This window comes from Phalangium opilio, unplaced genomic scaffold (assembly GCF_054372755.1).
Source record: "Phalangium opilio isolate 3A_F unplaced genomic scaffold, DU_Popi_V2 ptg000061l_1, whole genome shotgun sequence".
Classification (NCBI taxonomy): Eukaryota; Metazoa; Arthropoda; class Arachnida; order Opiliones; family Phalangiidae; genus Phalangium; species Phalangium opilio.
This window is the reverse complement of record NW_028324178.1, coordinates 1,818,710-1,830,933: the sequence shown is the minus strand read 5'-3', so window position 1 is coordinate 1,830,933 and position 12,224 is coordinate 1,818,710. Positions and strand designations below refer to the sequence as shown.

General features: G+C 36.6%; 1 pseudogene; it reads left to right on the top strand.

Moving 5' to 3' along the window:
- Positions 1-9,921: 9,921 nt before the first annotated feature.
- On the top strand, positions 9,922-11,630 carry LOC149663562 (deoxyuridine 5'-triphosphate nucleotidohydrolase-like; annotated as a pseudogene).
- The last annotated feature ends 594 nt before the right edge of the window (positions 11,631-12,224 follow it).

Here is a 12,224-nt window from a genome sequence, read left to right as displayed (position 1 = left end):
CATTTTATTTCTTCTTAACTATCTAAATAAATGTTTCCAAAGTATATTTAAAAGTTTTATTTTATTTCTGTTCAAAATTTAACAAAATGGGTAAAAAATGCGCTGTTTCCTCTTGTAAAAATACAGGAAGAAACAAAAAGGTTTCATGGCATAGGTAAAAACCCAATAAATTAAACTTTGACATTACTAATTTATTAGGTGAAAACCCAATAAATTAAACTTTGACATTACTAATTTATTAGGTGAAAACCCAATAAATTAAACGTTGACATTATTAATTTATTAAACTTAAAGTTTTTATCACAATAAGATTTCCAGATAAAGCAACTCGGTTAAACAAATGGCTTAAAACCATAGGAAAAACAGACTGGGTTCTAACTGCAAATGACGCGATTTGCGGAGATCATTTTGAGGCAAATGCCTTTCGGGAAAATATTTCCATTAAAGTACTGACAAGAACCGCGATTCCTTCTTTATTTTTACCGGAATCAAATGAGGATCTCCTAAATTCTCATTTTAGAGCTGGCATTGTAGTGTTTTGCAAAATAACTTTAGGTGCTTATTTACCTTGTTAATACAACTTACAGAAAACATACGCTAGAACAATCCCAAACGAAACCTTTCCCCAAACCACTCACGCGACGGTAAATGAAACGGTTGAAAATAGGCCTACTTTATTGCCAACTACTCAAGCGGTGATCAATATCACACTCCAAACTAGCCTACCTATGCCAAGTTAAATTGAGGACAACGAACCCGCGGAGCATAATCTAGACGAAAATGCAATAGAGGATATCGCATTAACTGTACAAGTTGGAACATCTTCCCAACGCACAGAAATGTATGGCATCCCAATGGACATTGAAGAACACGATAGCACTTTGTTTGTTGAATGTACAGAGCTACACACTATATCATTGTAATTTTAGGGGGTTTGTCAAACATAAACGTATTTCCACAGCCTACACAAAACACACAAGCAGCTGAAAGTGTGTACAATTTAACCGATAATGAAGACCATCTCACTTTCACACACCCAAAAATGTCTGATCATGTATGTTAGTAATCACTCAGTCAACAACATAACATGTATTCAAGAACATTACTTTGCAGACTTATAACACAACCTATGAAAAACCACTTAGGAAATTGCAGGAACTGACTAGAAGAAAGGTTAAATAAATAAGCATGCACACGTTAATATAAATTAGTTTTTAATGAAAGTTGGTATCCATCATTAAGGATCGAGATATTCTCCATTTAAAAATGCAGTTAGCCAGTCAAATTAAAAAGAGAAGAGGAATCCAAAAGACATTGAGAGTGGCGAAGCAAAAGATCAGGCGTAGGACCAGAACGCTGGGAAGTTTGAAAGACATTTTGATGGCATTGCGGAAGGAGAAGCTAGTATTGGAGGAGAATCTTTCAAAAATTGAAGATCTGTATTCTCCATTTGCTAAAGACCTATTTCAACAATTGAAAGAAGTGGACCTAAAAAATCTGGGGAAAAAATCTTACAGTTCAACAGTTCGAGAATTTGCGATTACGCTTCATTTCTACAGCCCAAAAGCTTATCGTTACCTTCGAAAGTTCTTCTGCTTACCACACCTCAACACTAGGAATTGGGCTAGTAGAATTGATGGAGAGCCAGGCTTCATTGCACAAAGTTTCCAGTTTTTGACTAAAGCTGCTGAGAAATCACAGCACCCAGTTCTCGTAACACTTATGATGGATGAAATGTCTATTCGCAAAGAAGTCGGATGGAATGGTAAAGCCTTCGATGGGTACATCAATTATGGAACTAGCCTAGAAGCATCTGCTGATAACGACACCATAGCAACTTCAGCTTTAGTGTTCATGGTGGTTGCGATTAATAGCAGTTGGAAGATTACAATTGGTTATTTCTTTGTGCACGGAACACCTGCTTGGTTACTGGAAAGACTGGTGCGAGAAGCCTTCCATCATCTCGACTCAACTGGTGTTCAATGTTTTGCATTAGTATGCGACATTTCCATGGCTCAACGATTGGGTGTAGTTATCACATCTACAGAGATAAAATCATTATTTCCGAATCCTGGTAAAATTCAAAACATCATTAGTGATATACATATATAATTTGACAAGTAATTTCTCGGTGACTTTGCAAACAGCAAATCCAACAAAACAGGTAGTATTCATCCTGGATACTTGTTACATGCTGAAACTTTTAATGAACATGTTGGGAATTTTTCAAGTCATTTGAGATAAGAGAAACGGCTAAGTACTTCTTGCGTTGATCTGAAAAAAAAACCGTATCACTAATATATTAAATATTTCAATGTTAACAGCCAATACAGTGGGCATTAGTTGAGAGCCTTGAGCTCATCCAGGAAGAAGAGGGTCTGAGTTTGGTCAATAAACTAGGCCGATTTCATATAAAGTTCCACTCACAAAGGATGAAGGTAACTTTGGCAGCTCAAACTTTGATCGCTTCAGTGGTAAGTGCCATTAAACTTCTCAAACAAATCAGTGAGATTTTCAACACTGCGAAGGAAAAGTAAACTTTACTGAGACTGTTCATCGGTGAAGATCATAAAGGATTAAAGAAAGCTTTAAGCATTCTAATATTCCTTTATTTATCAAAGAACATTTGATATCCTCAATTCGAGAAATCCTTACGCTAAAGGATACAAGTCACCAATCAACAATTGTAACAAAGAAAAAGACAGAATAAGCCTCCTTAAATCGAAAGATTTAATGTTAAACCTTTGCGACGCCGAAGGGAACTTGATTTCAGAATCAACGAGAAAAACAGGACCTCTTGCTTTTGCTGTTTACAATACTGCTCTCATGCATTTAAGGAACACTTTATTTACCACCGAAGGACCATAAAATATTGATTAGCGTTAAAGTAAACAATAAGGGAAAAACTTTAATCGAATAATGTATTTTGCACAGATATCGTCCAACTTATGTCGCAAGATTATTAAGAGCTACAATTAGGTTGTTATCGACAAATGGGAGGTTCAAATAACAACCCCACAGTACAGTGGCGTAACGACGTTTGTTGGGCCCGCCCGCAGTTCGACAATTAGGGCCCCTTCCTGGGTGTCGAGATTTCAAAAAGTATGAAAGCATCACGAGAACGTTACTACTTTTCGCTTTCGTAATTTATAGCAATGCGTCTTGTTGCCACTCTCGACTAAAATTTCTGGCACATACATGGCTCACTCCCCTAAACTGCAATGCAGCAAAGTCCTGCATCGGTCGAGCCGGGCTTTCCACTTTTGAAAATTGTATCGGGCCGGGCCGGGTCGGGCTTTTAAAATTTTGGAAATTAACGGGCCGGGCCGAACTTGATTCTCATTTAATCCAAAATTCAAATGAAAGACAATTTAAATGAGTATAAGCTTCTAAAGGCCCGTTCGCAAAGGCGCTTTTAGCTCAAGCTGATTGAACAGAATGCAGTTCCCGCTTCCATTTACTCGATAAGCGTCTGCTTTACGCCGTCAGCTTCAGCTTCCGCGAATTTGTTCACATAAACGCTGGCTTGGTCGCACTGATTCCTGAATCTAATCTCTGGCGTCAAGAAAATAGAGGACAAACACAGGGAGCCCTATCAAATCTTCAAATAAATTTCATGAAAAAAAGGATTTTATTGGAGAAAAACTGTGCTTTTTTAGGAAAATATTGGAACAAAATTGCTTATATTTAGGCGTAAATTATGTAGAAAAATCTCATAATTAAAAATACTCCACTTTGAAAAGAGGAACTTAATTAAAGTATAATATAAAAAAATCTGACCAAGCAAAGCCAGCCCCGCAATTTCGGTGTATAGTCAAATGTGTTCGCGATAAAACAGCTAGATATTGATACATTAGATGTTAAAATACACGAAAATTTCGACATAGTCAAAAATACCGGATATTTTGGGACCTTTCATGAAATTATGTTATAATATAGGACATGTTCAAAAATATAAGATTTGAAATGGAATGATGCGAAGATAAAAATCGAGCTGAAGTATTGCTTTTATTGAATAAAAAGTATTTTTTGTTAAATAGGAAAAAAAGCTAAACCAAAATTTTCAATATATTTCTCTCTGTGTTCAGCTTTTAAAGTCTTTTCGGGACGAAAAGTTCGCTTAACTGTGCATTTTAGCAGACGACATGAAATAGCGCTGATCAGCTATATATCTAGCAGCGATAGATCGAGGCTGATTCCGACAATCAGTCTCTGCTACCAGCGTACGCCTGTATAAAACCCGCCAAAGCTCTTTTGAGAACAGTCATGGAAGACGCCGAAAGCGAACTCCGCCTACTCTCTCAGCAATCAGCTTGAGCTAAAAGCGCCTTTGCGAACGGGCCTTAAGAACAAATGTGACGAACAATTATCGAAAGAAATGAATAATACACGATGCTAAAGCAAATCTGAATTGAATTCATTGATTTTATGTAAAAAAATATAAAAATTACATCTTCACTACGTGTAACGGGCCGGGCCGGGCCTGTTCAATTCATGCAATGTGTCGGACCGGGCCGGGCTTGGTTAATGCATGTAACGGGCCGGACCGGGCCGAAAAACGAACTATGTACTCGGACTCGGGCCGGGTTTCGGGCTTATCCAAAATGCTAAAACCGGGCCGGGCTTGGGTTGGGCCTGAAAAACTCGGCCCGTGCAGGTCTCTGCAATGCAGGGCCTTAAAGTGTTAGTGTCATGATTTTCGTCATCCACAAACTAAAAATGCAAAAAATACTTGAAAAACCTAGTTTATTATAATATATTTACTTCTTTTTTTGGTTTCGTAGCAATTTATAAAATTGCAATCAAAGTATTGTGTTTTGAAAAGGCCTAGTTAAAATTTTGTTTCGTTTGTTAACGTAGTAAGGAGAAATTTTGACTCTTGATGTCGCTAACGTGACGCCTGTTCGCACCTGTTAGTGTCTCAGCGCCGCGTTAAGCCTATTTTTTCATATTCGCGCGGCATTAATAGTTTCGGGAGTCTCGGCCGCTCGCGCTTGGCTTTTCCGCTAGATGTTGTGAGTGACGTATCAAGGAAAAAAACCCGCCAAAAATCTTCGCAAATTTTTTTTTGCCCCCCAAATTTCAAGCTTTCGAAGTGTTTTTTCTGTGTTTTCCCTCATATTTAGATATTTATCAAGCATATTTTTGGAATCAGAAGAGTTTAAAGTCTCAAAAAAGTAAGGTTTTCTTTAGATTTGAGATAATTTTTAAACCTCGTCGCTATTCCTTTAACTGTTTCGGAGCATTTTTAAGAAAAACAAGATGGTCTAGCCCATAATTAAACCACATCGTTTACGTACTCTCACTATCCCTACTACAATAAATATACCTCTAGTGAAATATCCCCTAATATACCGGTCAGGGGGAATAATTTTCCAATGGCTGCTTGACAAAGTGAATCGCATATCACCAACGCCGGTTACTAATTTAACTACTAATACTACTACTACTACCACTAGTCTTCGGGTAAAACTATTAGTCCCATCGACACCTTGTAGCTAAGAAGAAACCAAAAAATTGCCAAAGCGCGCTGCTAGAATTCTCGTCCGCTCGGACCGGTTCTAAATCCCTCAAATTCCTCTCTCCATTGTAATTCACGATGACTCATAACTGACATGATTTAGAGTGTAGGTAATTCTATTTTATTGAGAACTTAAGATTCTTTAAATGAACGTATACCTCGCACCTAGATCTAAATATATGCTGAATGGATCACACAGATGTACTTTTTGATTTACTTGAAAAAGTGGCAATGTAGTAAAAAGAGACCAAATGACCAAATCAAGCTATTTAAAAAGGTCAGGTAGGAAGAGAGGTTTTCAGAGAAAACAAATTTTCAAAACAATATTTTACAACTAAACATATTTTAAAGCTCTGTGCAATAATTCAGTTCAAACTGTTGGCTTATATATTTAAATGTAAGGTCTGAGGCAAAATTATGTTGAGTTATTTTGGAGTGCAGCTCAGAATTCAAATTGTTATCATTTCATACAAAAACCTTAAAAAATCGTATAAATTCAATTATGTGAAAATTGTAAATAAAAAATTCCTGAGCGATTTCTTGATCTGACCAAATGAGATATCACTAATTCTGCGCTTAAAACGTCATACACCTGGGATTTTAAATAATAACTTAGAAATCTCAAAAATATAGGACTTTATTGGACAATTTGTGGAATTATAGGACACTTAAAAATATGGGACAATCAGTCTATAAGCAAAATTTGGAAAGGGCCCCCAAAAGCCTTGGGCCCGCCCGCAGTTGCGGGCTCTGCACCCCTGTAGTTACGCCACTGCCACAGTAGCGCAGTTTAAGTCTGTCTATAAGAGATTTTTCATGGCAAAGTTAGAAGCTTCCGGCTTTGTAAATATATTGGCCCTGAATGAAACATCGTTTCCTAACTTGTATGAAGCTTCTAACAATTTCCTCGAAAATTAATACCAACAAATCTCATGAGACAATTACTAATGAAAAAGAACAAGATGATGAGGCTGACATGGAGTTTTACTTCGATGGATCTAACTTGATCAGGGACAACATCCTTTGTCGTAAGAAAGCTTCGCAAAAATCGGAAATGCCATCAATGCAAAGCAGCGCTAGAAGAAACTCCAAATGAACCCATACTAGTTTCCATGATTATTGTCTTTCATCAAAAACGTTGATTTTGATTCGCGACCACGGTGGTTTGATCCATCCATCTAAGGATATTGTCAAAATCATTGATCTTACTGAAAAATGCATTAGAAGTCTTAATCTAGAAAAATGTGGTGGTTGCATTAAAAACCTTCCACTCAAAATTGAAACTCTTGGTTAGACTATGCTTAATGCATGAAAGCATATTTCCCACTCTTAACGGAGCACATGTATGACCAAGAGTTTCGATGGAACCACCATTTAAATCACATTGTTAAAAAGGCTATGAACATCTACACAGATATCAGGCTGAGGAAAATAGCAAAGAATATGAACGAGAAAATGAAAAGAGAGATTATTAGAAAATGACTGACCAAACTGATTTTATTCCAAGGACAATAATAGTCTATTTATAATTTGAATTTATTTATTAGTTGGTAACTTGGTACATTACACATTATATACGTACATTTTACATTCAGCGTTCATGGTTCGTTCATTCACTCCAAAAAAAATAATGTTTGTTTAACTAACCTGACAAATCACCATCAATTTGTTTAAATAATTAATTATCACTTCCCTCGAATTTCCTAGAATAAAATACACGCACAGACACAGTAGCAGACTACGCCGTTGAAAATATATTAAAATAGTTCTTCCCTTTTTGCACAGATGGCGCTGGGTGCATTTGATAAAGAATACTGTTTTTAACGTTGTATACTCACTAATGATAAGGTTAAAGTCTATGGGGACGCTTCCATGTTGTGACACTAGAGGTATTTATGTTCCTATCTCTATGGAAAAAGGATGGGGGAAATGACGTTGACGGCAGTGGACTGAACATATTCCCAAAAATCGTAAAGCGCAAAGTTCAGCTCTCCGTCGTCTGCAACGCGCGAAACCCAGTGGCGGCGACAGGGGTAGGCGACACAGGCTATAGGCTACTTTTCGTTTCAGTTTGGGGCCTATTACTTAAGCTATACTACATCTGTATATAGAATAATCCTTGCCATAGTTATTAAAATAAGAACGCTAAGGCTTACAATCTGTCGGTTAAATCAAGTATTAACCGTAATAGGCCTAGTGAACAAAAGTGTGTATAATTGAGGCGCAAGGTGTAGTAAACCATGGGTTTTAATTTTCGTGTCTGAATTGAAGAGACATTAACGGTTCAGAGTGAGCCGAAAGTTAAATACACGTTTAAATAATCAGGTTTGGGTTTTAGAATAGAAGAAAAGAGCGTGGTGGCCATTAGACCAGTGAAAGAGCCAATGGTAAACGGGTAGTAGCTACGGAGTGTTCATTCTTTTTATGGTGCGCAAGACTTTCAGTGCGTCTAGCCACAAATCAGCTTTGGTGTTATTTAACGTTAACACTCATGTTGGCAAACTAAGAATATTGTTGAGGTGAGACGAGACGATAGTGTTTACACTGCAGACCAGTTGTGTAAACAGCTGAAGTGTAGACAATTGGGCCTTTAAAACACATAAAGGTTATTTCTCTCCAAAATTTATACACTTCATTTCCTGTTCTTTTATCCATTGACTGACTTCCATGTGTCCAAGATTTATCCTTATTGGATGTTAAATGTCGTCTGCTTTACTATGTATTCTCTATTCTTGGAATGCTGCTTTATTAATTTGTAAATTTTTACTTCAAAAAAAAAAAAGAGAAATAATTCCATATCTAGGTAAATAAGTTTGTTGTAGTAGACCTCTTGACTCGGAAAGGTAATATTTTGGTTTTTCCAACTTGTTTGATTATACTCTCAATCTCGTCCCACCTTTTAATGTTGGTGTGATCAGGGATAGATATAATTTTTAGAAGCAGGAAAAGGCAAGGCCTAACTTTTCGGTATTCAATTTGGAACAAACTATTCGATTCTGTATTTGATAAGGAAATTTTTTTGGTATTCCGTAACTAGTTTGATACCCAAAAGGTGGTGTTCGCACACCCCTACTTTTTACCTCTCCGAGTGACGATGACGTCACGGTGTTGAAAAAAGGTTAGAGTTCCCCAAAAAATAACCTTAAAGGTTTAAAAATAGAAACTGAAGTTCAAAAGAGTTAAAAAAACCGCAACCAATCGCCTTTAAAAATAAAACCAAATCATCTATAGAAGAGGCGTGAACGCCTGATCCTAACTTTACATTTCGGTGGAAGGGGACGTTCAGGTGTGGTGGGTCAAGAACCTAAAAGGATACCCCCCATTTCCCCAATTTAAAACACCCAATTCCCATTTACCCAAACCTCATTTAACCCAATTCCCAGTTCTCCTATCCCAATTAACCCAATATTGCATACCCAAAAAGACTCAAATAGAGTAGAATTTGATGGTTTTATTTATTTTTTTTTTCATTCCATAAGGGATAAATTTACTTGAAGTGTATAACCGCTCCAAAGAGAAAGAGACGTCCTCCTAACCAAACCTAACCTAACTTAACATAACGTAACAGTAATGTTTAGGAAAAGGGTTGTCATTTGAGAAGTCAATGAAGCTAAACATCAATATTTTGGAAAAGGCGTAACATTGTTAAATGATTTATAAAATATTACTAACCTAACATGACCAAACCAAACCTAAACTAACCTAACATAAAAGTAATGCTTTGGAAAAATCATATTATTTGAGTAGTCAATGAAGCTAAACATCAATATTTTGGAAAAGGCGTAACATTGTTAAATGACTTATAAAATATTACTAACCTAACTTAACCAAACCTAACCTAACCTAACCTGACAGTAATGTTTTGGAAAAGGCATATTATTTGAGAAGTCAATGAAGCTAAACATCAATATTTTGGAAAAGGCGTAACATTGTTAAATGATTTCTAAATTATTACTAACCTAACTTAACGAAACCAAACCTAGCCTAACATAACCGTAATGTTTTGGAAAAGGCATATTATTTGAGAAGTCAATGAAGGTAAACATCAATATTTTGGAAAAAGCATATTATTTGAGAAGTCAACGAAGGTAAACATCAATATTTTGGAAAAGGCGTATTATAGTTAAATGATTTATAAAATTTTACTAACCTAACTTAACCAACCCAAACCTAACCTAACATAAAAGTAATGTTTTGGAAAAATCATATTATTTGAGTAGTCAATGAAGCTAAACATCAATATTTTGGAAAAGGCGAACTATAATTAAATGATTTATAAAATATTACTAAGCTAACTTAACTAAACCCTAACCTACCTAACCCTAACTCAGAAAAAGGTATTATATATTTATTTTAAAATATTGCTTTTTTAATGGAAAATACGAATTAATAAAACGGATATGTTATTTGTGCCAAATTCCTGTGTTATCGCCTTTTGTGGCAAACGGGAATTGGGAGATATACATTTGGTTGAATCAGGAATATATGATTTGGGTTAAATTCTTCCGATTGGGACGAATGAGATTGGGCGATATGGGGGGACACCACCTAAAAGACGTCATCCTATCTTTAGAAAAACTCTCCCTCTCGAAGCGTAGTCCATATCACACGTGCAAATAAATTTGTTTTTCTTTGTATATAAGTTCACGGACTTTAAAAAGCCTACGGGCCCCTTTGAAACTCACAACACTTTTGGAATTCAAACAAGGAGCTCTGCTCCAGTAAAAATAAAACTTAGAATACAACCTTAGTACTTTAATTTAGATAGTAAAAACTATGAACCTTAGGAAGCAAATAAATGCTTCAAAATTTAGTATTTAGAAAACGTAGACCAGAAACTTAATTCTGGTAAATCTCGCGCAAAACAAAAAATATTTAGCGCGATTGGGATTTTTCAGTCGGTCCCGATTACGAATCTTACCGCCCAGCTCTCCCAGCTGTACATCAACATTACTTTATGGTGCCTCGGAAACCCGGGAAAATCTTAGGATTAAAGTCACGGTAAGGAGAAAAACTTTATAAAAATGCGAGTAGATATATAGTGGGCGTTCTGGGACAATGTTAATCTTATGGGGCTGCAACCATAGGAATAAAATGGGCTGCATGCAACTATTTTTTTGATATCAAAGGTCACGTGATCTGACGTCATAGGTCACGTGATCTGACGTCATAGGTCACGTGATTTGACCTCATAGGCCACGTGAGGCAGCCATTTTTTTAAAGATAAGATAAGTACGATGAAGTCACTGATAGGAGATAAGATAAGCACGATAACGTCACAGGAGCCAAACCCGGAAGTAAGGCGCGTGACGATGACGCGTCGGGAAATGCGCGCGACGTTGACGTGGCGGAGATAAGAAAACGCTTGACCGGCGGAATAAGATTTTTTAAGTTAGCGACGTTTACCACGCTCGGCATGAACACTAACGCACGTACATCGACGTTGAAATATGTTAAAGTTTCCGATAACGCGTATACACCGACTAGAGCGTCGAGCATGGCAGCGGGTTACGACTTGTACAGGTAAATTAACAAATGCCGTTAATACTTGACCCCTATATCTATAAGTCATAATTTATTATAGCGCGTACGATTACTCGGTGGCTCCAATGTCACGAACGTTGGTAAAAACTGATTTACAGTTATCGGTACCCGACGGCTGCTACGGAAGACTCGGTTTGTTTAAAAAAAACCTATTTTACGTAAAAGCGTTCGTCTATTTCATAGTTTATACTATTTTTTTTTAGCTCCAAGATCTGGTCTGGCGCTACGAAATTTCATCCATATTGGAGGTACGATTTAAAAAAATACATAAAACGGGCGTAGTAGCATTTCGCATAATCTTTCGCGCTATTGCAGGTGGTGTAATTGATCGAGATTATAATGGAAATGTGGGTGTTATAGTTTTTAATTTTGGTCAAAGCGAATAAAGGCACGAGAATCGCTCAACTTATTTGCGAGAAAATCGCGTACCCAGATCTAGAAGAGTGTAAAGTAAGGTAAAACATCTCATTAAATCGTCTCGAGTTGATAAAATAATTTATATTTTAAGACGTTACAAGACACGAGTAGAGGAAATAAAGGGTTCGGATCTTCGGGGTTAAATTAAGACGCAAAAAATTAACGTACTCGGAACTTTAATTAATCGCGAAATATATTTCTCGAAAATTTATTGTATTCTCGAATAATTAGACGAGCAATAAAATGATTGAGAAATATGGTTTTATCGTTTATTTACATTCGAGTGTTTTGTTTTGAGATGAGTACGGCGAATGACGTAGGGAGTACATTTCCGGTGACTGTATGATCTTGCTCCTCTTGTTTGAACTGATAAGATTAACTCGACCGTCGATAAGATATTTATGGAAAATTCCGTTGTAAATAAATACCGGTTAGATCCGGTTTACCAATTTCTAAAATAGCATTTCCCAAGATAAGATAAGATAAGGAACCTTCTAAAGAGATTTCGAGTTTATAAGCAGGTTCTGATGCGTAGCTCCGAAATCATTTTGTGTCGGGTTTTCCATGGATTAACAATCGAGATGTATAACTGCGAAAAGTGTTCCGAGACATTTAAGTCGCGTAAATATTAAAACCAGCACGTTCGTTCGCGACACGACGGAATAAGATTTTCTTGTTCGACGTTTCCGCTTCTTTTACTCGTCGAAATAATTTACATAACCACGTACGAAGAAGTCACCCC